Raw genomic sequence first — 26,141 nt, 5'->3', positions numbered from 1 at the left:
AAATATGCTGTAATAATTAGCGGTTGCCATGTCGCGTTTGGAGAGCCCCTGATCTGTCTAAACAGTGGAAACCCCCAATAAGTGACACCATTTTGGAGACTAGACAGCTTTAGGGAACTTATCCAGATGTGTATTGAGCACCTTGAATCCACAGGTGCTTCACAGAAGTTTATAACTTAGAGTCGTCGAAATAAAAAAAATAACATTTTTCACAAATAATTCATTTTTTGCCCCATATTTTGCATTTTGATAAGGGTAACAGGAGAAATTGCTCCATACAATTTGTTGTGTAATTTCTCCTGAGATCGCCTATACCCCACTTGTGGGAGAATACTACTGTTTGGGCGCATGGCAATGCTTGGAAGGGAAGAAGCGCCATATTGGAGAGCAGATTTTGCTGGAATTGTTTGTAGGTGACATGTCAAATTGTCAGAGCCCCAGACGTGTTTAAACAGTGAAAACCCCCAACACGTGACTCCATTTTTTAAACTAGACCCCCAAGGAGCTTATCTAGATGTGTGGTGGGCTCTTTGAACCCCCAAGTGCATCACAGAAGTTAATTACGTAGAAACGTGAAAATAAAAAATCATTTTTAAAAAAAAAAAAAAAAGATCTTTTCGCCCTCCATTTTTTATCCAAAGGGTAACAGGAGAAATTGGACCGCAAAAGTTGTTGTGCAATTTGCCCTGAGTATTCTGACACCCCATATGTGGGGGTAAACCACTGTTTGGGCGCATGGCAGAGCTCAGAAGGGAAGGAGTGCCATATTGGAGAGCAGATTTTGCTGGAATTGTTTGTGGGTGACATGTCACATTGTCAGAGCCCCTGAGATGCCAGATAAGCATAAGCCCCCAAAAGTGACTGCATTTTACCAAATACTTCCCTGAATGAATTCTTCTAGTGGTGCAGTGAGCATACTGACACCACAGCTGTTCCATAGGAAATTATACCATTGGGCGGTGAAGAAAAATAATTACATTTTTACCACTAAAATGTTGTTTTAACCCCATATTTTACATTGGAAAATATATAGATAGGTAAATGGTCACTACACCCAGAGATGAATTCACAGAGGGGGGTCGTTTCCAATTCCCAGAAGGGTGTCATTTCCAAAATGGGGTCACTTCAGGGGGGATTCTGCTGTTAATGCACTTTGGAGAGCCGCTAAGTGCCAGAACAACAGAATCCCCCCTGAAGTGACCCCATGTTGGAAATGACACCCCTCTGGGAATTCATCTGTGTATATAGTGACCATTTTCACTACATGGATGATTTCCAGAAACTCATAGTAGAAGTTTCACAGCAAAAATGTCATTGTAGTGCCCAATATATTGTGCCCAGCTTGTGTCTCTGGAGACCTCCCCCCACCTACCCCCGGAAATTGTTAAGTCAGCTCTACTCAAATGTGTCTGTCACTAAATAAACCAAATGCTTGAATGTCAAAACAGTTCAAAAACGTGGTTCTGTGTGGAAGATTGTAAAGCCGTCATGGAGGCATAAGGCTGGCAGTGATGGGCATTGTGGGTAATAATAGCGGGGATCATGCCTCATTCCTCTCTTGGAACATACACGACATCGTCTCTGGGGGTTCTTTCTTGTTTCAGTTGCTGGGATGAGTGCAATAAAATGTCGCTCAGTGAGTCTTCTCACATCTTCACATTCTAAAGGATTGGCGGGGACAAAATTTTCAAAAACAAGATTTTCAGTGACCTTTTCCTGATAATCAAGGAAAGTATCTGCATTTCCGGCTTTTTTGTATAACGTAAAAGAATTATATGTGGCCACCTGAAACAAATACATGACTAACTTTTTATACCAGATCTATGATTTTCTTGATACCTGGTATGGTTGTAGAACCTGATCTGCAAGGTCCACACCCCCATATATTTGTTGTAGTCAATGAATAAAAACAGGTTTTGGAGTAGTGGATCCCTGTTGGTCTGCAGTGGCCCTTGTGGCATCTGTGTGGATCGAGCTCAGGATAAAAATATTTTATTTATCCTTAATATTAAGGGCAAGCAGCTCTCCATTGTGTAAAGCCCCTGACTGCCCCTTTCGGAACTTTTTGCTGACCAATGATTGTGGAAACCCCTGATGGTTTTTGCGAATGGTCCCACAAGCCCCTATGTTATGTTCAACTAGAGGTATGCTGGTGTAGTAGTTGTCAACATACAGATTGGAGCCTTTTTGTAAAAATTGAGTTATCAGCTCCCAAACCTTTTTTCCAGATGTCCCCAGATAAGTAGGGCATCCTGGTGGGTGTAGTTGGCTATCTTTCCCCTCTTAAATGTGAAATGCTGATGTGTATCCGGTTTATCTCTCGCACATTTTATAGAGCTTTATTCCGAACCTTGCCCTCTTAGAAGGAATAAATTGCTTGAGGTGCAGACTTCCTTTGAATTTTACAAGGGACTCATCAATGGAAATGTTTTCTGTTGGGGTGTAGAGCTTTAAGAACTTTTCTGTCAAGTCTTCGATGATGGGTCTGATTTTGAATAGTAAGTCATGTTCTGGGGCATTTCTGGGCAGGCATTGACTATTGTCGTTAAAATGCCAAAATCTCATGAGCATTTCATAACGGGTCCTAGGAAGAATGGCAGAAAACATAGGGGTGGCTTGAACAGGGCGGTTGGACCAATAGGACCGAATGCTCGTTTTTTAAAAAGCCCCATAGCGAATGTAAGTCCTAAAAATGTTTTAATTTCTAGGACATTAGTTTGTCCATAAATTTGACCTAGCATAATAGGATCGTGGATTCTGGCTGATGAATTGGGACACATATAAATTTGTAGGACAATATGCTCTAGCAAGCTATCTGTCAGAAAGAAATTAAAAAAATAATTGTTCCAAAATTTTCCACCTCCACATTTATACCAGGAATGGCATTAAAATTAGGGATGAATGGAGTAGCCGAATCCGAAGCCTCCCATCTGGGAAATGCTACATCAAGAGGCAAAGCCCCTTGGACATCGGTGTGCGCCAATTCTCGAGCACTAGGGACAGCGCTAGTACTGGGCATTGTTCCCTGAGTTGGAGACATTTCTCCAGAAGCGCTATTTGTCCTTCTTGTTGTACTGGTCCTTGTGTGTGAGGATGGACCAGAATCACTGCTCATTTCTGAGCTATCACTGTCGCTGCTACTAAAGCCCTCGAAATCCACATCGCCATCTGACACTGCACTTGCTTCGCTGTCAGAACATAAAAGTGTATAAGCCTCCTCTGCACTATAATACTGACCGGCCATTTCATTCATTTTTATTTTTTCCATAAATAGAAAACTATGACGTGACCAAATTATTGGGGAGACAATTGAGAAAAGCCTAATTCTTTAGCCTACCTCTAACTTTAGGATAAACCTTAAAATTAACCCTGACTTTAGCCCCAACACTAACCCTAACTATAGCACTAACCCTAACCTGCCTTATCTGTTTTTTTACTTTATAGCACAATCGCTGACTGACACAGCTGTTGGCAGCAGCTCTTGTAACACTGTTTCTCCTCTAATCTCTCACTGACAGGAGATCTGAGGAGAAACAGTGTTTTTATGAGGCAGATCGCCCGGGAAAGTTCGCTGCTACAACAAACTCTCCTAGTGATTTGTCTCATTGGCTAGTGTGAGGCTGACGTCATCAGGACCTGAACCAATCAGGTCTCGATGCGCACGGGGTCACAGCAAGCGTTGTGTGGTGGAATCCCCTCGTTATATGGTATGTGGGGGTCCCGATGAGCATAAAACCGCTGACCGTAGACAAACATTGGCATTGCACAAAGCCCTGCTAGCGCCGATGTCTATCTACCGTTGGAGGTCATGAAGCGGGTACGTTAAGGGTACCATAGTTTCTGTCCAGGCCTATTTCATTAGTTTTATTTTTTTTTTGAAATTCTGTGGAATCATGGTTGGAAAGCAATGTCTGACTTTCATTTGTTCATTTTCATAGATTTTTGATTTATTATTACTTTTGTCAGATTCAAGTTATTTCTGTGACCATTGTGTGTTTTTCTGTCAGTAAATGAGGGGTACCAGCAATTTTGACCACATGTGTAGGAGGAGTGAATATTTTGACTCCACAGCAACTTTCCGTAAATTAACACGCAGTGGATGTTGGAGAGTGAAAATTACACATTTGCCATTTTCTTACCCAGCACATAGTGCCCAGATTGTGCTCCAGGAGACACCGCAAATTAAGTGGATTCTTCTCACTATAATATTGCTAAATACAGGGATCCTAAATGTTGTTTGCGCACACTGCAAGAATCCGAAGTGAGAGCGGATTTTGCCGGATTGGTTTATGGAAACCTTGTTGCTTTTCAACAGCCTTTGAGCCACTAATAGTGCGGGAACCTCTGTTTTTCCATTGGCAGATGATGGACCTGAGTGGGGACTTGTTTTTGTGAGATGAGAATTGGTATTATTTTCACCTACATAACATTGATTGGTTTCTTTTTATTCGATATTTGGGAGGCAGAATGAACCAACAGTTGAACACCGCACACTACTGGTTCATCCAACAAGGTTTTCTATTAGACGGTGAACTGTCATTGTCTTGGTAAATAATTAAAGTTTTTTACATAGCTTGCCATTTTTATGGACAGTTTAAGTAGAAATATTCAAAAATATAAAACTCAAGGATATTTTATAAAAATTTTTTTTTCTTATCTTAGCAGATGACTGTACCAGGAGATCAGAGGGACAGCTGACATCTTCAATTTTTAAATCTGATGATCTTGAAATCCTACAACGAACAACTGAAGTGATTGCTATTACTCCAGATATATCATCATCCATTCACAGAAAAGATCTGTCATCTGATCCTATGAAACAGGTCCCATCTTCTGATTCATTACTGACTACTAAGGAAAATCAAAGTCACAAAAGAGGCATTAAAAAACAAACTGCTCCTAAAGCAAAGAAGTCATTTTCATGTTCAGAATGTGGGAAATGTTTTAACAAGAAATCACATTTTGTTACACACCAAAGAACTCACACAGGGGCGAAGCCTTTTTCATGTTCTGAATGTGGAAAATGTTTTAACTGGAAATCACAATTGGTTAATCACCATAGAACTCACACAGGGGAGAAGCCTTTTTACTGTTCAGAATGTGGGAAATGTTTTAACTCAAAATCACAATTGGTTAATCACCATAGAACTCACACAGGGGAGAAGCCTTTTTCATGTTCAGAATGTGGGAAATCTTTTAACACCAAATCACATTTTGTTACACACCAATTAACTCACACAGGAGAAAAGCCTTTTTGCTGTTCAGAATGTGGAAAATGTTTTAACCATAAAGGGAATCTTGTTACCCACCAGAGAATTCACACAGGAGAGAAGCTTTTTTCATGTTCAGAATGTGGGAAATCTTTTAACAACAAATCACATTTTGTTACACACCAATTAACTCACACAGGGGAAAAGCCTTTTTCCTGTTCAGAATGTGGAAAATGTTTTAACCATAACGGGAATCTTGTTAAACACCAAAAAACTCACACAGGGGAGAAGCCTTTTTTATGTTCAGAATGTGGAAAATGTTTTAACCATAACGGGAATCTTGTTAAACACCAAAAAACTCACAAAGGAGAGAAGCCTTTTTCATGCTCAGAATGTGGGAAATGTTTTAACCAGAAAGGGAATCTTGATTAACACCAAAGAACTCACACAGGAGAGAAGTCTTTTTGATGTTCAGAATGTGAGAAATGTTTTACTCAGAGTTCAAATCTTGTTACATGTGAGAGAATTCATACAGCAGAGAAGCCATATTCTTGCTCAGAATGTGGGAAATGTTTTAAATGGAAAAATAAATCTTGATTCAAAGAACCCACATAGGGGAGAAGACTTTTTCCTGTTCAGAATGTGGGAAATGTTTTAACTGGAGATCACTTCTTCTTTGACATCAAGTCACACAGGGGAGAAGCTTTTTTCATTTTCTTAATGTGGATAATATTTTACTTGGAAATCAACTGTTAATAAACATCAGAGGCATCACATAGGGGAGAAGGTTTTTTTATAATGTTGGAATAGTTTTAATCAAAATTGAATCTTCTTAAATAGGTTGTCTCTTGTCATTCCTCATGTTTGTTGACAAAAGGAAAAAAATAAACTTTATTACTTCCAAAAGTAAAACTATATTCCTAATTCACCCCCTGAAGGTTAGTCAATAGGTGACTAATAGAAAAAACATATATCCCACATCTCAGTATATAGGGTGAGGAGATGTATACACACTCACTCTCCAAGCCTCTCATTTCTACGACTCATCAGGAGACTATTTAATATTGACCTATATCCACGCCAGACTAGACAAAATAAAAACTAAAATCATGCATCATGTTATCTGAAACAGTCAGAAAACTAGCCACATATCGGCAGATCCCAGACCTCAAACTATATACTGTGTAAGTTTATAAGCCACTCCAGTGTCAGGAATAGATAGTATGTGAAAATACAGTATAATTCTTGTGTTTTTCTCCTATAGGGACTGCCCTAGTTTGGGATTGTAACAGCTGTTAATTAGTAGTGCAGACAAATTGTCCTAGACCAGTGATGGCGAACCTATGGCATGCAGAGCCCTCTCTGCTGGCACGTGGTATCACCTCATCTACAAGTGTCCTCGCTCCAGAGCTGCAGCTTCCTGCCTCACATGGCAGTCAGCGACGCGGCTGGATAACATCATCATTCAGCTCTGCAGCTGCTGTGCTAGTGAGGAAGCTTCCGGCGAGTGCGCGGAGAGGTGTGTGTGTGTAATGATGGGGGAGAGGGCAATGATGGGAGTGATGGAGAAGGCAATGATGGGGAGAAGGCAATGATGGGAGTGATGGAGAAGGCAATGATGGGGAGAGGGCAATGATGGCAGTGATGAAGAAGGCAATGATGGGTGTGATGGCAATGATGGGAGTGATGGAGAAGGCAATGATGGGGAGAGGGCAATGATGGGAGTGATGGAGAAGGCAATGATGGGAGTGATGGAGAAGGCAATGATGCGGGTGATGGGGAGAGTGCAATGATGGCAGTGATGAAGAAGGCAATGATGGGGGTGATGGCAATGATGGGAGTGATGGAGAAGGCAATGATGGGAGTGATGGAGAAGGTAATGATGGGGAGAAGGCAATGATGGGAGTGAAGGAAAAGGCAATGATGCGGGTGATGGGGAGAGGGCAAAAATGGGTGTGATGGAGAGGGCAATGATGGGGTGGTGAGGAGGAAATGATGGAGGTGGTTGAATGAGCAATTTCTACAATAAGGGGATCAGAATGGGGCACATTTCTACATGAAGGGGATCATACAAAAAGCAAAAAACACAAATATCCTGAACTAAAAAGTAAAAAATACTGCAAATAATGCATAAAGGTAATAATAATAATAATAAGGGTATTTAGTAAACATAATTTTGATCAAAATAATGTACAAGCCATCCTGCCACGTCACGGCAACCCTTGTGGGACAGTCCCTACTCTAGTATTTAAAACCTTTTCACTTGCCAAGTGGCGTGAATGTGAATAAGGGTCGAGCTGCTGAACCACTAGTAACAGCTTAGGCCAGACTGGATGGCTTTCCCAGCTCAGAAAGAGGGCGGTCACACCCATATATGCACTGAATGCACAATGAAATGAATAAAAAACAAATCTGAACTGAGAAAAGTAAGTTAATGTGTATGCACAATGTAAGTGCATATTAGCACATGACCATTAACCAGAGAAAACCAGAGAGGTTTTAAATACTAGAGTAGGGACTGTCCCACAAGGGTTGCCGTGACGTGGCGGGATGGCTTGTACATTATTTTGATCAAAATTATGTTTACTAAATACCCTTATTATTATTACCTTTATGCATTATTTGCAGTATTATTAAAAGAATGGGGCATATTACTACAAGAAGTGGACAATGATGGGGCATATTACTACAAGAAGGGGACAATGATGGGGCATATTACTACAAGAAGGGGACAATGATGGGGCATATTACTACAAGAAGGGGACAATGATGGGGCATATTACTACAAGAAGTGGACAATGATGGGGCATATTACTACAAGAAGGGGACAATGATGGGGCATATTACTACAAGAAGGGGACAATGATGGGGCATATTACTACAAGAAGGGGACAATGATGGGGCATATTACTACAAGAAGTGGACAATGATGGGGCATATTACTACAAGAAGTGGACAATGATGGGGCATATTACTACAAGAAGGGGACAATGATGGGGCATATTTCAGGGTAGAATCTGCTTGCATTCCATGCTAAAATCTATCTAATCTGCATTTTTTCCCTAAAGATCAACCCAACTGCTGTGTCTGGAAAGGGCAGTGTGAGTGGCTCAGTGTCAGTGTGTGATAAGCAATCATGAGCTTGAAGCCCCCCTGCTGAACAAAAGAGAAGACTGCAAAGGTAAATTTCAAATCAATGAATAGTTTACATAATAGAATTGATCATCAAGGTTTAGGGACGGCAAGCGCTGTACAGGCAAGAGAGTTGGCAACTGCGGACTCTCCTGTGCAGCGCTTATGATGGTCACTGCTGAGTAGTTCTCATTCATTTTCAGTGCTGCAGGACCTTGAGACGCCACTACACATTTTTCATCACACAAAATTGCCCTGTGGCACTTTGTCATAAATAATTGGATCTTAGGTTGCAGTTTGGGCACTCGGTCTCAGAAAGGTTCACCATCAATGTCCTAGACTAAACTCAGTCTTCAGACGGCCCAATATGTACCACTCAGGGAGAACTTACCTGCTCCAAAGATCATTAGCAGCTTCTAACTAATGGCCATGCTGCGGTCTGTCAGGGAATGAGTGCAATATTGTTATAAAGACTAGGGATATGTGCAATCATAATGTCTGGGAGATCTGTGGCATTATTTAGTATGAATATGGAAATTATCTCTGAAAGGTAAGTGTTCCCTGAGCGGTATATACGGGATTATCACATACTATCTATTCCTGACACTGGAGGGGCTTATAAACTGGGATCTGCCAATATGTGGCTAGTTCTCTGACTGTTTCGGATAACATGATACATGATTTTAGGTTTATTTGTCTAGTCTCGCTTGAATATAGGTCAATATTAAATAGTCTCCTGATGAGTCACCTTTGGTGAGGACGATGAAGCCCGCAGAAATGAGAGGCTTGGAGAGTGAGTGTGTATACGTCACCTCACACTATATACTGAACTGTGGGGCACATGTTTTTTCTATTAGTCACCTTCTGACTAACCCTCAGGGGGTGAATTATGGGTATAGCTTTACATTTGGAATTAATAAAGTTTATTTTTATCCTTTTATCAGCAAACATGAGGAATGACAAGAGACAACCAATTTAAAAAGATTCAGTTTTGGTTAAAACTACTCCAACACTATGAACATAAAAAAGGCTTCTCCCCTATGTGACATCGCTGATGTTTATTAACAGTTGATTTCCAAGTAAAATATTCCCACATTAAGAAAATGAAAAAGGCTTCTCTATGTGACTGCTCTGGTGTCTAACAAGAAGCGCTTTCCGGTTAAAACATTTCCCACATTCTGAACATGAAAAAGGCTTCTCCCCTGTGTGAGTTCTATGGTGCCTAACCAAATCTGATTTCCGGTTAAAACATTTCCCACATTCTGAACATGAAACTGGCTTCTCCCCTGTGTGAGTTCTTTGGTGAGTAACAAAATTCCCTTTATGGTTAAAACATTTCCCACATTCTGAACAGGAAAAATGCTTCTTCCCTGTGTGAGTTCTCTGGTGTGTTACAAAATGTGATTTCTTGTTAAAACATTTCCCACATTCTGAACATGAAAATGATTTCTTTGCTTTAGGAGCAGTTTGTTTTTTATTGCCTCTTTTGTGACTTTGATTTTCCTTAGTAGTCAGTAATGAATCAGAAGATGGGACCTGTTTCATAGGATCAGATGACAGATCTTTGCTGTGAATGGATGATGATATATCTGGAGTAATGCCATTCACTTCAGTTGTATCTTGTAGGATCTCAAGATCATCAAATTTATAAATTGTCCCTCTGATCTCCTGGTACAGTCATCTGCTAAGATAACTAAGATAAAAAACAATTATTACTTATTAATAAAATATCCTTGAGTTTTATATTTTTGAACATTTCTACTTAGCTTGCCATTTTTATGGACAGTTTATGTAAAAAACTTTATTTACCAAAACAATGACAGTTCACAGTCTAATAGAAAACCTTGTTGGATGAACCAGTAGTGTGCGGTGTTCAACTGTTTGTTCATTCTGCCTCCCAAATATCGAATAAAAAGAAACCAATCAATGTTATGTAGGGGAAAATAATACCAATTCTCATCTCACAAAAAACAAGTCCGCACTCAGGTCCATCATCTGTCAACGGAAAAACAGATAAGGCAGGTTACAGTTAATGCTATAGTTAGAGTTAGTGTTTGGGCTAAAGTTAGGGTTACTGTTAGGCTAAAGAATTAGGCTTTTCTCAATTGTCTCCCCAATAATTGGGTCACGTCAGAGTTTTCTTTTTCCAAAAAAAAACAAAAACGAATAAAATGGCCGGTCAGTATTATAGTGCAGAGGAGGTGTGATGTACAATGTCTGTGAGGTATGGGGTTTTGTCCACAAAATATGATGTTTTCTGTTGTAACTTTCCAGAAAGATCCGGCAGATATGACAATCCAGGCTGCTAGCTCTGCAGCTTCATCCCTCCTCCCTTCACACACACACACAGAGCAGTGCCACCCCCCTCCTCTACAGCCTGTGTTCGCACTAGTAATAGGAGACCCCCCTGCTGTTACAACCATTTGTTTCCTTCTCTCCTCTTCAGAGCGGGAAAAACTTCTTTGTTTGAAATGAATAAAACTATGAGAGACTATACCATAAGAACCAAATACCCTAGAGATATGAAAATCACATTTTTGTAATCCGGGCGGTCACAGCGTCGCTGCCGTGGTTCTGGCGAAGCGTAATCCTTTCAGAACCTGAGATATGTGTTCCAGCTAAACGGTGTATCAGAACTACTGCATATTTGGTCTTGAATTATTGTACTCAACAAATCACAACCAATGATGCCCTATATGTGTCTGTGCGGGCTGCCCCCACGGAGTTATGATTAGTATAAGTTTTCTAGTGTAATTCTAAATCCAAAAGGGAGAGGTGGGATTAACCCAGCATGCATCTCTCCGTGATGTCACATAGCAAGTCTATAAAGCACTTCCTGGACAAAACCAGGGCAGAACAGCTCAAGTCGTCGTGCTAGAAAGACCCAGATGAGCGGAGAAGTGCAGCTCCGCCTCCACCCACCTTAGCCGCATGGTCTGCCTAAGGAACAATATGGAACTGTGAGTGTACTCTCTTTGTTTTCTCCACTTTTATTTTATACCTGTACTGTACATATTTTATGTCTCAATTTTATAGCAACTTTTATCTGTAATCACTGTCCTCTTTCGGAAAATAAATGAAATAATTATTTAGATCTGTCTCTATGCTCTAAGACTCGAACTATACGCCTTTGATAGATAATCGCTACTAATTCAAGGGGTTTGCCACGGACCCTCTTAATTTAACACTGTGAATAAAGTAACCGTGACTGGTGGCAGCGCGTTGTGCACGGCTATTGCGGCTTGCTGGCAGTCTAGAAGGGTCTTATATAGCTGAATAAGGGTCTGCGGCACCAGCATTCATAATTCCCTTACTGCAGAAGCCTAATTGCCGGTTCACAACAGGCAGCCCGTCCGGCGACCAATTATCCTAGGTGCAGTTCCCTGACTGACCTGAGGGTAAGGGGGGCGCCGGAGAGCTGCAAGTTCCAAAGTGGAACTGAGAAAGTGGGATATACATAAATCCCCGCAGTACTTGGAAGATTGATAGCAGTGGTGGGGCATCCAAATTAAACTCCCCCTGCGGCAAATTGTAGAGCGAGATTAGCTTGCTGGATATTTTTGTCACATGGTGCCAGTGGTGGGATAACTAGGATAAGCCCCACTGCGCCTGTGATAGCCGTGTGCCGGCATTGTGTCTCGTCCCTCCGTCCGCTGATACACCCGTGTCAGTGGTGGGACTGTGACATAGTGGTGACACAGGGTCCGCTGTCCATCGCGTTTTGGTGGCAGCGGGACCCCCGTTAGTCGCCTCCGTAAGTGGACGAACGGCCGTGGGCTGTTCGTCACAGGAGGCTTATGCACTTTTATGTTCTGACAGTGAAGAAAGTGCAGTGTCAGATGGCAATGTGGATTTCGAGGGCTTTAGTAGCAGTGATAGTGATAGCTCAGAAATGAGCAGTGATTCCGGTCCATCCTCACACACAAGGACCAGTACAACAAGAAGGACAAATAGCGCTTCTGGAGAAATGTCTCCAACTCAGGGAACAATGCCCAGTACTAGCGCTGTCCCTAGTGCTCGTGAATTGGCGCACACCAATGTCCAAGGGGCTTTGCCTCTTGATGTAGCATTTCCCAGATGGGAGGCTTCGGATTCGGCTACTCCATTCATCCCTAATTTTAATGCCATTCCTGTTATAAATATGGAGGTGGAAAATTTTGCACCAATTATTTTTTTTTAATTTGTTTATGACAGATAGCTTGCTAGAGCATATTATCCTACAAATGTATATGCGTCCCAATTCATCAGCCAGAATCCACGATCCTATTATGCTCGGTCAAATTTATGGAACCAACTAATGTCCTAGAAATGAAAACATTTTTAGGACTTACATTCACTATGAGGCTTGTTAAAAAAAAATGAGCATTCGGTCTTATTGGTCCAACCGCCCTGTTCAAGCCACCCCTATGTTTCCTGCCACTCTTCCTAGCACCTGTTATGAGATGCTCATGAGATTTTGGCATTTTAGCGACAATAGTCAATACCTGCCCGGAAATGCCCCAGAACATGACAGACTATTCAATATCAGACCCATCATCGAAGACTTGACAGAAAAGTTCTTAAAGCTCTACACCCCAACAGAAAACATTTCCATTGATGAGTCCCTTGTAAAATTCAAAGGAAGACTGCACCTCAAGCAATTTATTCCTTCTAAGAGGACAAGGTTCGGAATAAAGCTCTATAAAATGTGTGAGAGTTCAACCGGATACACATCAGCTTTACACATTTATGAGGGGAAAGACAGCCAAGTAAACCCACCAGGACGCCCTACTTATCTGGGGACATCTGGAAAAATCGTTTGGGAGCTGATAACTCCATTTTTACAAAAAGGCTACAATCTGTATGTTGACAACTACTACACCAGCATACCCCTATTTAAAAGTCTGTTTGAACATAACATAGGGGCTTCTGGGACCATTTGAAAAAACCATCAGGGGTTTCCACAATCATTGGTCAGCAAAAAGTTCTGAAAGGGGCAGTCAGGGGCTTTACACAATGGAGAGCTGCTTGTCCTTAAGTATAAGGATAAAGATATTTTTATCCTGAGCTCGATCCACACAGATGCCACAAGGGCCACTGCAGACCAACAGGGATCCACTACTCCAAAACCTGTGTCTGTCATTGACTACAACAAATATATGGGGTGTGGACCTTGCAGATCAGGTTCTACAGCCATACCAGGTATCAAGAAAATCATATATCTGGTATAAAAAGTTAGTCATGTATTTGTTTCAGGTGGCCACATATAATTCTTTTGTGTTATACAAAAAAGCCGGAAATGCAGATATTTTCCTTGATTATTATGAGGTCATGTAAATCTTGTTTTTGAGAATTTTGTCCCCGCCAAACCTTTAAAATCTGAAGATGTCAGAAGACTCACTGAGCGACATTTTATTGCACTCATCCCAGTAACTGAAACAAGAAAGAACCCCAGAGAAGATGTCGTGTATGTTCCACGAGAGGAATGAGGCATGATCCCCGCTATTATTACCCACAATGCCCATCACTGCCAGCCTTATGCCTCCATGACGGCTTTACAATCTTCCACACAGAACCACGTTTTTCAACTGTTTTGAGATTCAAGCATTTGGATTATTTAGTGACAGACACATTTGAGTAGAGCTGACTTAACAATTTCCGGGGGTAGGTGGGGGGAGGTCTCCAGAGACACAAGCTGGGCACAATATATTGGGCACTACAATGACATTTTTGCAATTTTTGCTCTAAAACTTCCACTACGTGTTTCTGGAAATCATCCATGCAGTGAAAATGGTCACTATATCCATAGATGAATTCCCAGAGGGGTGTCATTTCCAACATGGGGTCACTTCAGGGGGATTCTGTTGTTCTGGCACTTAGCGGCTCTCCAAAGTGTCATAACAGCAGAATCCCCCCTGAAGTGACCCCATTTTGGAAATGACACCCCTCTGGGAATAGAAAATGACCCCCTCTGTGAATTCATCTATGGGTGTAGTGACCGTTTACCTATCTACCTATTTTCCACTGTAAAATCTGGGGTTAAAACAACATTTAAGTGGTAAAAATGTAATTATTTTGTCTTCACTGCCCAATGGTATAATTTTCTATGGAACAGCTGTGGTGTCAGTATGCTCACTGCGCCACTAGAAGAATTCATTCAGGGAAGTATTTGGTAAAATGCAGTCACTTTTGGGGGCTTATGCAGTTCTGGCACCTCAGGGGCTCTGACAATGTGACATGTCACCCACAAACAATTCCAGCTAAATCTGCTCTCCAATATGGCCCTCACTCCCTTCCAAGCTCTGCCATGCTCACAAAGAGTGGATTACCCCCACATATGGGGTGTCAGAATACTCAGGACAAATTGCAAAACAACTTTTGGGGTCCAATTTCTCCTGTTACCCGTTGGAAAAAAACAATTGAGGGCGAAAAGTTCATTTTTTTGTGGAAAAAATATTTTTTTTATTTTCACGGCTCTATGTAATTAACTTCTGTGAAGCACTTGGGAGTTCAAAGTGCCCACCTCATGTCTAGATAAGTTCCTTGGGGAGGCGTTTAGTTTCCAAAATGGGGTCACTTGTTGGGGATTTCCACTGTTTAGACACGTTAGTGTCTCTGACAATGTGACATGTGAGCCACAAACAATTCCAGCAAAATCTGCTCTCCAATATGGCGCTCCTTCCCTTCCAAGCTCTGCCATGTGCCCAAACAGTAGTATTCTCCCACATATGGGGTATCTACGTGTTCAGTAGGAGTCTGCAAGGAGTTTGTATGTTCTCCCCGTGTTTGCGTGGGTTTCCTCCGGGCACTCCGGTTTCCTCCCACACTCCAAAGACATACTGATAGGGAATTTAGATTGTGAGCCCCATCGGGGACAGTGATGAAAATGTGTGCAAACTGTAAAGCGCTGCGGAATATGTTAGCGCTATATAAAAATAAAGATTATTATTATTATTATTATTATTCAGGAGAAATTGTATGGAGCAATTTCTCCTGTTACCCTTATGAAAATGCAAAATATGGAGCTAAAAAGATTTGTGAAAAATTGTATTTTTTTTATTTCCACGGCTCTACATTATAAACTTCTGCGAAGCACCTGTGGGTTCAAGGTGCTCAATACACATCTGGATAAGTTCCCTAAGTGGTCTAGTTTCCAAAATGGTGACACTTGTTGGTGGTTTACACTGTTTAGGCACATCAGGGGCTCTCGAAACATGACATGGCAACCGGCTAATTATTCCAGCATATTTTACATTCAAAAAGTCAAATGGCGCTCCTTCCCTTCTGAGCCCTGCTGTGTGCCCAAACAGTAGATTTCCCCCACATATGGGGTATCAGCATGCTCAGGAGAAATTGCAAAACAAAATGTATAGTCCATTTTCACCTATTACCCTTGAGAAAGTAAAAAAAAAATTAGGTCTAAAGGAAAATTTTTGTGATGGTGGGATCTGACACTGATGTTCCTTTAGCTTGAAGTTCACCTTTAATCTGTTTAGAAGTTTTTCTGGGCTCTCTTGTTACCATTCATATTATCCATCTCTTTGATTTGCCATGAATTTTCCTCCTGTGGCCACGTCCAGGGAGGTTGGCTACAGTCACATGGAGCTTACATTTCTGAATAATATGTGCAGCTGTAGTCACAGGAACATCAAGCTGCTTGGAGATGTCTTATAACTTTTACCTGTAACATGTTTGTCTATAACTTTCTTTCTAATCTCCTGAGACAACTCTTTCCTTCGCTTCCTCTGGTCCATGTTGAGTGTGATACACACCATGTCACCACACAGCACAGTGAGGATCTGTAGCCTCTATACAGGCCACTCACTGATTCCAAGATTGTAGACTCCTGTGATGCTAATTAGTGGACACATCGCGATTTAACATGTCCCTTCTGTTACATTATTTTCAGGGAACCATCATATCTGTCCAGGCCTATTTCATGAGTTTAATTTTTTTTTTTAATTCTGTGGAAGCATGGTTGAAAAGCAATGTCTGACTTTCATTTGTTCATTTTCATAGATTTTTATTTATTATTACTTTTGTCAGATTCAAGTTATTTCTGTGACCATTGTGGGTTTTTCTGTCATTAAACGAGGGGTACCAACAATTTTGACCCCGTGTGTATAGATTATAACCATCAGTGAATTAATTAATAACATGGAATCACTTTATGGGGATTTCTACTGTTTTGGTTTTCTGTCATTTAGTTATATTAGGGCTTCTGCATATGGTGTGTCCAATCTCATCTGGGATCTGTTCCTGCTGTCCAGCTGGAGTAATCTGCTCCCTACTTCAGCCAATTGGAAAGTACCACACCCTACTAAAGCTCAAAGCACATGGCCGGAATCTGCCAGATACAGCGCTGTTCTCCTCTGGTTCAGTCCTCTGTGCTCAGCTTGTGGCTTGTGTATTTGTTTCCTGCTGTGACCGTGGCCCGTTTACTGACTACTCTTGTGTCTTCTGATTCTGTATTCTGTCCTTCTGGTTCTGACCCAGCTACCTGACTATTCTTCTTGCCATCTAACACCACAGAATAGCAGGTAACACCATGGTCCAAGCCTAGTGGTCCCAGTGTAGGTCCAGATCCATCTGAGGGTGTTAAAGGGCGATGAGCAAGGCAATCCTTGGGATATGGAAAGCAGAGAAGATAGTGACAACCAGCAAAATGTCACCGGTGATAGCGGTGCCTGCACAGTAGCATCTATAAGTAAGAGACAGAGGCTACTGCGCAGGCGCCGCTGGTGTCATTTTGCTGGATGTAATTTTTTTTTCTAAGCCTCACAATAGCCACAATATTATAGGCATTATCACCAATAATATCAATGCTATTATATGCATTATGTAATAATGGGGGCAGGTCAGTGAGGGATCAGCGACCTGTCATAAGCCAATACAGATGAATATGTAATTAGAGCTCCACATAAAGCCCCGCCCACAGCCCCGCCCCAGAGCACGAGAATCTCATTAACTGAAAACTACAAATACAGATTAAACAACAGTAAACCAGAGTTGCCCTCATTTATGGTGGACCATTGGAGCTACTATGGATCCGGAGCAGAAGATTAGAGATAATAATATTGCTCCCCATTTCAGGAGAGATTGTGCAGTAATCTGAATTCCTTAGGATCAAAAACAATGTAATTTATGACGTGGAGTGAATCCATGACACCAGGGCTGGAGCCAACACATCTCCTGCAGGCGGGAATAAATGTATATTACAGCCCTCAGCCACGCACAGCTTAGAGAGGTGAGTTGTGAAATACTCGCCAGGATTTGAGTACTGTGAGTACCGCATTACTCGCCGAGTACCAAATCCTAACGAGTATACTTGCTCATCCCTAGTGACCATGAGACATTCAGCAGCACAGAAGGGAGAGAAGATTCATCCGATAAGATCTCAGGGATCTAGGAAGCCAACAGCACCATTACCCTCCGCTTTCTCTTACAGGCCCAGCATAAGATTTTTATTCAAGTGATTTCCTATCTTGTCAGCACATTCTACGTACGCTGTCATTTGGCTTTATAGTTTACAGATCTGGGCAGGTAACGGTCAGCGTCTCCTAATGTGAAGGAGAGAATGGCTGATTCCTGTCTCTTTGTCTTGAGAATAAACTTCAGGATCTCTAAGCAGCCGAAGCTCCAGTCCCGAGTAGCGGCGGAAGCGACGGGTGTTGATGCGAGAGACTCGTGCAAGTTTCTTGCATCACACACAGTATTGTGATCCTGGCCTAACTCTGTGTTCAGTGTGACTCTTTAAGCGCGCACTCGGCCTATATTGGGTCAGGTGCAAGCAATCATACTGAAAGATCTTGCTTTAAGGGATCACCCTCACACTAATCCCAGGGGGTAGGTGGATCCTCCAGGTTGTAAGTTCTATAGAAAAGGGCTTTCAATGCCCAAAGTCATTTGAACAGTTTTGGGTGGAGGAGAATGTTGTGGTCTAGAGGCAAAATGGTGACCATGGTAATACGGCCGGACTACACCACCGATAAAGCAGCCACAGCCGGTGACTGAGAGGAATCTGTGACTTATAATAATAATAGATTTTATTTTTATAGCGCCAACATATTCCGCAGCACTTTACATTTCAGAGGGGATTTGTACAGACAATAGACATTACAGCATAACAATAATCACATACAGTAGATTATAAGAAATACCAAGAGGAGTGAGGGCCCTGCTCGCAAGCTTCTCTGCATTCAGTGGTTACTATTCACCTGGGTAGTCATATGTGGGAATCTCCTCTTTACACCACTCATCACCCCTCACATATGTCTCTGTAGTATTAATATGGGTCAGATCTTCACCCTGAAACAAATATTGTAAAAGTCACCGACAGATGGAGAAGTCCCATCTATGATCAGCTCTAATCCTGCCATCTCCACCGCTCTCATTACACAAGTATAAAACATATAATACTGGTGGCTAAAACAAGACTGAGCACAAGACCTTCACAGCCGTCTACACATCATAGGGGAGATCTCCTGACACCTTCTCTCCATCTACCTGATGATCCTGAGGAGCACTGGGATCTTCTTGGTTACAGTCCTGTGGAAGAAGAGGACGGGGACATCTCTCTGGTGTTGTCCTCTTACTGGATAGATCTGGAGGAAACACATACAGGGACTGAATTCATTCTCTACGTACAGATACATAGTAACATAGTAACATAGTTTTGAAGGCTGAAGGAAGACCTTATGTCCATCTAGTTCAGCCTATTTTTAGTGCAGCTGTTCTGCATTGTTGATCCTGGGGAAGGCAAAAAACCCACAGAGTAGAAGCCGATTTTTTCCATAGGGAAAAAAATTCCTTCCCCTAAGCTGGGTCAACCATCTACCTATAATATTCTGTTATTCGTAACCTATACTGTTATTCACAAGAAAAGCATCCATACCTTTCTTACATTCATTCAGTGAGTTGGCCATCACCACTTCCTCAGGAAGAGAATTCCAGAGCCTCACTGCTCTTACCATGAAGAACCCTCTTCTACGCTGGTGCAGAAATTGTCTTTCCTCCAAACGAAGAGAATGCCCCCTTGTTCTTGTCACAGTGCTTGGTAGAAACAGTTCATTGGAGAGATCTCTGTATTGCCCTCTGATATACTTGTACATATATATTATGTCTCCCCTAAGTCTTCTCTTTTATAGAGTAAATAGACATAATTTTGATAACCTTTCTGGGTATTGTAGTGAACCAACTCCCATTTATCATTTTAGATAATTATAGGCCGTGTGTATTTAGTCCTGTCTATTACCTGGTGATGTGAGGGGCTGGGGAACCTCCATTATGACGTCCTTGTACAGATCTCTGTGTCCTTCTAAATACTCCCACTCCTCCATGGAGAAATAGACAGCGACATCCTGACACCTTAAAGAAACCTGACACATACAATGATACCGTCATCCCCCGATCCCTTCATAGTGTTACTGTATAATGTCCCAGCATTCCCAGCAGTGTCACCTCTCCAGTCAGCAGCTCAATCATCTTGTAGATGAGTTCTAGGATCTTCTGGTCATTGATGTCCTCATGGATCAGGGGGTGAGGTGGAGGCCCCGTGATTGGGCTCAGGAGTCCTCCCCATCCCTCAGACACAGGGTCCTGACAGCGATCACTAGAGGTCTTCTTCACCACTGTGTAATCCTGGTTATGGAGAGACACATGAATAAATCTCACTCCAGACATTTCCAGAGTCCTCACCTCTCCAGTTCTGTCCATCTGTTATTCCCATAGATAAGAATGATGTAATGTGACGTCATCAGAATCTCTCACCTGTCCAGTGAGACGGAAGAGGATCTCTAGGGTGAGGTGTAACATCCTCTCCGCCATCTTGTCTCTGTCCATATCCATCCTTGATGGGTAAATCAGGAAAATTCTCTATTGTAGAGACCTGAATGAGAAGAAGATGATCCGATGTAACATCATAAGAATCCTGTGTAATAATACAATTACTGGAGATAATAAGGGAAACATATGAGGAGATTTATTATCTTACAGGGTTTAGTTTTCTTCCCTGACATCTACTAATAAAACCTATATATTTAGGCCACAGACAACAAGCAGTTTCCTCCTCGGAGTCGGCAGCTGAACACGTTCCTCATAGACTCATCTTCCATAACGCTAATTCTCGTCTCATTACCGACACTGGAATCGGCATTAGCAATACTGCAGGAGATATTCATTACACGCGACATGAGAAATAACTCCTTCATGATGAGGACGACATCTTCATCTTCTACTGCGGCTCTAGAGACAGATGTGGCCAGAGTCGGTCACTGCCTCCATCCCCACCGGCCGTCTATATGAAGGTTTCCCGTCTTCCCCGCACTGGAATCTTCTCTCACGTTAGATCTCAGCTCTGAGTCACACACAGAAGTTTGAGGCTTTTCTGGAAGAACAGGACAGGAGAGATCTGAGGCCGATGTCTCCATGTACAGGGTTTCCCCTCGGGATAAGAGGCTTTTCTATCCCTTTCCCCCAATTAGAGGGGACACCTGTGGATATCGGGGTCTTTACCGGCTGCAGTCCTGGGGGGATTTACTCGGTAACGTGGACGTTGGACAAACGTCACCATCAATTACCATCACAGTGAAGGAACATCGCTCCTCTATTCAGCTCTATGGATCCAGGATGAAATCCACTGCGGCCCCTGCAAGAAAAGAGCAAAGTCTGGTGAGACCCCCGAGGCCGGAGATTTCTACAGCTGCTCTGTTGGCACAGGACCTGTGATGAGGTCACAGGAGGGGAGGAGTCAGGGGTCACATGATCAGGGGCCTCAGTGTGTGCAGGACTCTGCTGTGCTGGTTGTCATGGTGCTGGATGAGGGGAAGTTTCTGTGTGGGGTCAGGAGGGGTTTACAGGGTGGATGTAGCAGAGCCGCGTGTGTGCGAGGTGTACGGAGCGGAGCCGTGTGTGTGCGAGGTGTACGGAGCGGAGCCGCGTGTGTGCGAGGTGTACGGAGCGGAGCCGTGTGTGTTCGAGGTGTACGGAGCGGAGCCGCGTGTGTGCGAGGTGTACGAGCGGAGCCGTGTGTGTATGAGGTGTACGGAGCGGAGCCGCGTGTGTGTGAGGTGTACGGAGCGGAGCCGCGTGTGTATGAGGTGTACGGAGCGGAGCCGCGTGTGTGTGAGGTGTACGGAGCGGAGCCACGTGTGTGCGAGGTGTACGGAGCGGAGCCGCGTGTGTGCGAGGTGTACGGAGCGGAGCCGCTTGTGTGCGAGGTGTACGGAACAGAGCCGTGTGTACGAGGTGTACGGAGCGGAGCCGAATGTGGGAAATGTTTTGCAGATGAATCAAATTTTGTTACCCACCAGAGAACTCACACAGGGGAGAAGCCTTTTTCCTGTTCAGAATGTGGGAAATGTTTTAACCAGAAAGTGCTTCTTGTTAGACATCAGAGCAGTCACACAGAGGAGAAGCCTTTTTCATTTTCTTAATGTGGCAAATATTTTACTTGGAAATCAACTGTTAATAAACATCAGAGACGTCACATAGAGGAGAAGACTTTTTTATGTTCATGTTTGAATAATTTTAACCAAAATTGAATCTTCTTAAATGGGTTGTCTCTTGTCATTCCTTATGTTTGCTGACAAAAGGATAAAACTAAACCTTATTAATTCCAGATATAAAGCTATACCCATAATACACCCCATGAAGGTTAGTCAGAAGATGACTAATAGAAAAAACATGTACCCCACGTCTCAGTATATAGGGTGAGGTGACGTATACACACTCACTCTCCAAGCCTCTTATTTCTACGGGTTTCATCGTCCTCACCAAAGACGACTCATCAAGAGACTATTTAATATTGACCTATATTCAAGCGAGACTAAATTAAAAAGAAAACTAAAATCATGTGTCATGTTATCCGAAACAGTCAGAAAACTAGCCACATATTGGCAGATCCCAGACCTCAAACTATATACTTTGGAAGTTTATAAGCCACTCCAGTGTCAGGAATAGATAGTATGAATTTGAATTTACCAAATGGCTGCAATGAAACAAAGAGTGAAAAATTTAAAGGGGTGTGAATACTTTCCGTACCCGCTGTATCAGTAAAAATAACTCCTCTTTATTAGGTAAAGTATAAAAGAATTGCTCCATTTTCCGATACCCGTCGCGTCTCCATTTTTCATGATCTCGGGTTGGGTGAAGGCTTATTTTTTGTGTGCCGAGCTGACGTTATTAATGGATACCATTTTGGTGCAGATACGATCTTTTGGTCATCCTTTATTGCATTTTAATGCAATGTTGAGGCGACCAAAAAAAGTAATTCTGGCGTTTTGACATTTTTTCTCGTTACGCCATTTAGCGATTAGTTATTTTTTATAGTGATAGATCGGGCGATTCTGAACGCGGCTATAACAAGTATGTGTATGTGTGATTTTTTTATTGTTTTATTTTGAAAGGGGGGTGATTTGAACTTTTATATTTTTTTAATATTTTTTAAAACTTTTTTTATTTTTGGCATTGTGAAGACATTCAGCATTGTATGTTAATTAACCAGATGACTATTTTTTAGCAAACGAAGAATAATAGAATGTTATCTGTATGTTGGCTTTAAATTTAAGTGTTGATTTCTGGTTGGTCAAGAAAACAGACTTTTGTTTGTGTAAGCCGGTAATATTGACATCTATACATCCAAAGGACAAGAGACAGGACAGCAGCCACAACATCATCACAAGGGACAGGGATCTATCATTCTATAGGAAACAACCTAGGGGTTTTCAGCCTCGGTTGGAAGAATACAGATCTGCTCCGTTGACCATCACTGAACCATGGATACGTTTGCAGATGCCAGATTGTGATCTTTGTACCAACTGGCCTTGTACCTTGTATGGACTGTCATCTTCCTACACTTGTCGTTACCTCCTCTCTGTGTGTGTGCCACAGCTGGGGTAGTGACCCTGGAAGATCTGAAGTCACAGAAGCTGTTATCCTGGCGGGTCAGTGGAGGGTGAGACTCTGTAATGTGCCCCATCTTGGGTACTGTGCTGGGACTGTTCTATGTGTTATCTGCCTGTTTTGTGGTACAGTAAAGCATTGCCCACACTGTGTTACCCTCACCCTGTGTTGTCTGAGTAGCGTTTTGCCCATGCTAATAGGAGAGCGGGAGTTCGGCGGGACGATCACTGGTTCATGTGGTTTTGTCTAGCAGGTGGCGCGCAGCATTCCGGCAGTGACAAGCATAGAGGTCTGCTGGAGACCTCTGGTTGTCATGCCAACCCATCGGTGACCCATGATCATGTGATGGGGTAACAAATGGGCGGGATTTCCAGCGCACTTGCTGGAAGTGTGCTTTAAATGCAGCGGTCAGAGGCTGTTAGGGTCAAATGGCAGATGTTCAAAACAGCTGACGTACCGGAAAAGATGTAAGCTCACCGCCGGAGCCCACATCAAAGGGAGGAAGTACATTTACGCCCGAGGTCAGAAAGGGGTTAAAGGGGATTGTTTTTACTGAGACAGAAGTGGTAATCAATCATGTATACATACAAATAATTACAGAAATACACAGCTTCTAATGGTAAATAGTATAGAGTTACCACAAGAAAATATAATTTGTGTAAACCATGTGTAGATATAAAAATTCAGGCAAATGTCCAATGTTAGAAATATCAGAGAAAAGAAGCGATCAAAAAGTCCAAAACCACATATATAGGAAAATATAAAATACAATTTTATTGTGATATATCAGGAAACAGAAAAACAATGGGACACACCAAGGGTAAGAAAGACCCAAGGGATAGCGGTAGTGTAACATTGCCATAATGGCATAGTTCAAAGGTGTATTGCACTTATCCCTAATCCAAGTAGCCGGACAGGATATACAAACATATAATAGTCAATAAGCTTAGCAATAGAATAAAAATTATTACCCGTCCAGGTATAAGGGAGAGGTCCACCCTGGCTTTATAATCAATTTGTTACAATTGTTTTAATGGGTTTTCTCTCCATGAAATTGTTATGGTAAATGTCAGATGTTGTAGCGCCATCTAGTGGCCATGTGCAGAAGTGCCATCATAGTATCCTAAGAGAGCATCACTATCAAGGTGGGGATGAGATAAGTGCACCGTATTTATTGAGTGTAAGATAAATCCATACATAGATATATGTAACCGGATTGTAGATCTATCACTGGATATCAGTGTATAAGGGGAATAGATCCTGTGCACTTATAGATGAATAGCTTATATAATGAGAGGACACAGAGCAAAGGGTATAAATAGTGAGAGAATAAAGAGCTGACAGCGCATTACATCCCTGGGATACAGAGAGGAGATATAAAGTGCAGCCAGTGCTATATGGGATATCCCGGGAATACAGCACAGCCCATATAGTGTAAAGGAGGAACCATCCTAACAAGAGATGGAGATTACAGATCCTACAGACGACTTGCCGGGAGTGTACAGAGAAAGATGGCAGATTCACCACTATTCCCTCTTACGGGCGTTTCGCCCCGTCAGCTTCCTCAGAGGGTACAGATAAGTGTTTCCAACACACCAAGGTCCTGCACTAATCCAGGCAAGGGGAGTAACTCTGGGGTAAAGTGGAGTGTTTCTAAAGGAATTGGGGCTGTTCCCGGTCACATCTTCCCCAGTGAAGCAGGAGGTTCAGGATGAAAACCTGTTGGTAAGACCAAGATGAATAATGCTGCATCTGGTAGCGATCAGTCAGGTAAAGTGATAGTGAGGGGGGTCCGGAAACAAAACAATGCAGGTGAAAAGAGCCAAATGTGACCCCACCAAGTGACCAGTGAGAGTGCAACTGTGCAACGGGTAAGAAAAGAGAATAAACAGTGATATGGTAAAGATATAAAGAGAAAAGCAGCTTAATAACAGTGATGATAATAAAATCTATGGGAAGTGTTTGTGGTGAAGTGTATACACTCCTAGAAATGTTTCCTCTACAATATAGAGATATAAATGATCAGTATTAGGATGTGTAACAAAGAGGAATCTGTTATTATATAGAGAGAATGTAACGAGCAATAAATGACGGGAATAATCGGGAATGAAATTGTTATTAATAATATAATGAGATCCCAGCACCTGACACTTCCCGGGATATATGGGCTTATATTAGAATCCCAATTACCAACTGGAAAGATAAAAACAAAGGGAAAAGGGCGGAACAAAAAACAAGCCCCAAACACCTCATAACCCACAATGTAAGGGCAGAAAAATACCGGAAATATAAGTTTCTATTCACACTGCAATATTAGTCACCTGTGATCTGTGTCTCTCCCAGAAGAAAAGTCATCACAGTGTCATTCCCCGTAATAACCGTATAGAGGAGGAAATGATGGCGGAGAGAGCGTCCATTGTTAGAATAGTGGGGAGACACAGATGGGGTCCAATGCTCCTGACTGTCCGGATGGCTAGAGGATCGTCACCATCGGAGAGTAAAGTGCAGATCGGCGATCTTGTGACCGTTGTATTATGGGGAAATAAAAAACAAATAAGACACATTGTCAGAGAAAACTGTTCTATGTAATAAAGAGTATAGAGAACGAATTCCACCAAACCCCCTATAGGAAAGGGGAGAAGCTGAGAACTTCATCTACACCATTGGGATGTCAGGGATTTAATTGCCGGATCCATTTAGTCTCTAATTGTGACCAGATCTTTTTCCAGTCGCCCCCTATTGGTAACCAGGACCCTATCGGTGCCAGAGACACAGAGGAAACCAACTACAGCAAAAGAAACCCTAAAAAATAACTTTTCATAATTATTTAAAAACTATCAAATTTTACAAGAAAAAAACAAGAAAAATATTTCCAATGTAAAGGAGTAATGGGGGGTCTGGTGGTAGTAATGGGGGGTC

The 26,141-nt window shown here is 42.2% G+C and overlaps 1 pseudogene; it reads left to right on the top strand.

Moving 5' to 3' along the window:
- Positions 1-26,141, top strand: part of LOC141060256 (uncharacterized) — a 57,172-nt pseudogene that overhangs the window by 4,931 nt on the left and 26,100 nt on the right.

The sequence above is a fragment of the Dendrobates tinctorius genome, unplaced genomic scaffold (assembly GCF_039654945.1).
Source record: "Dendrobates tinctorius isolate UK_male_01 unplaced genomic scaffold, ASM3965494v1 ptg000233l, whole genome shotgun sequence".
Classification (NCBI taxonomy): domain Eukaryota; kingdom Metazoa; phylum Chordata; class Amphibia; order Anura; family Dendrobatidae; genus Dendrobates; species Dendrobates tinctorius.
Note: the sequence above shows the minus strand (reverse complement) of the source record. Positions and strands in the feature narration are given on the sequence as shown.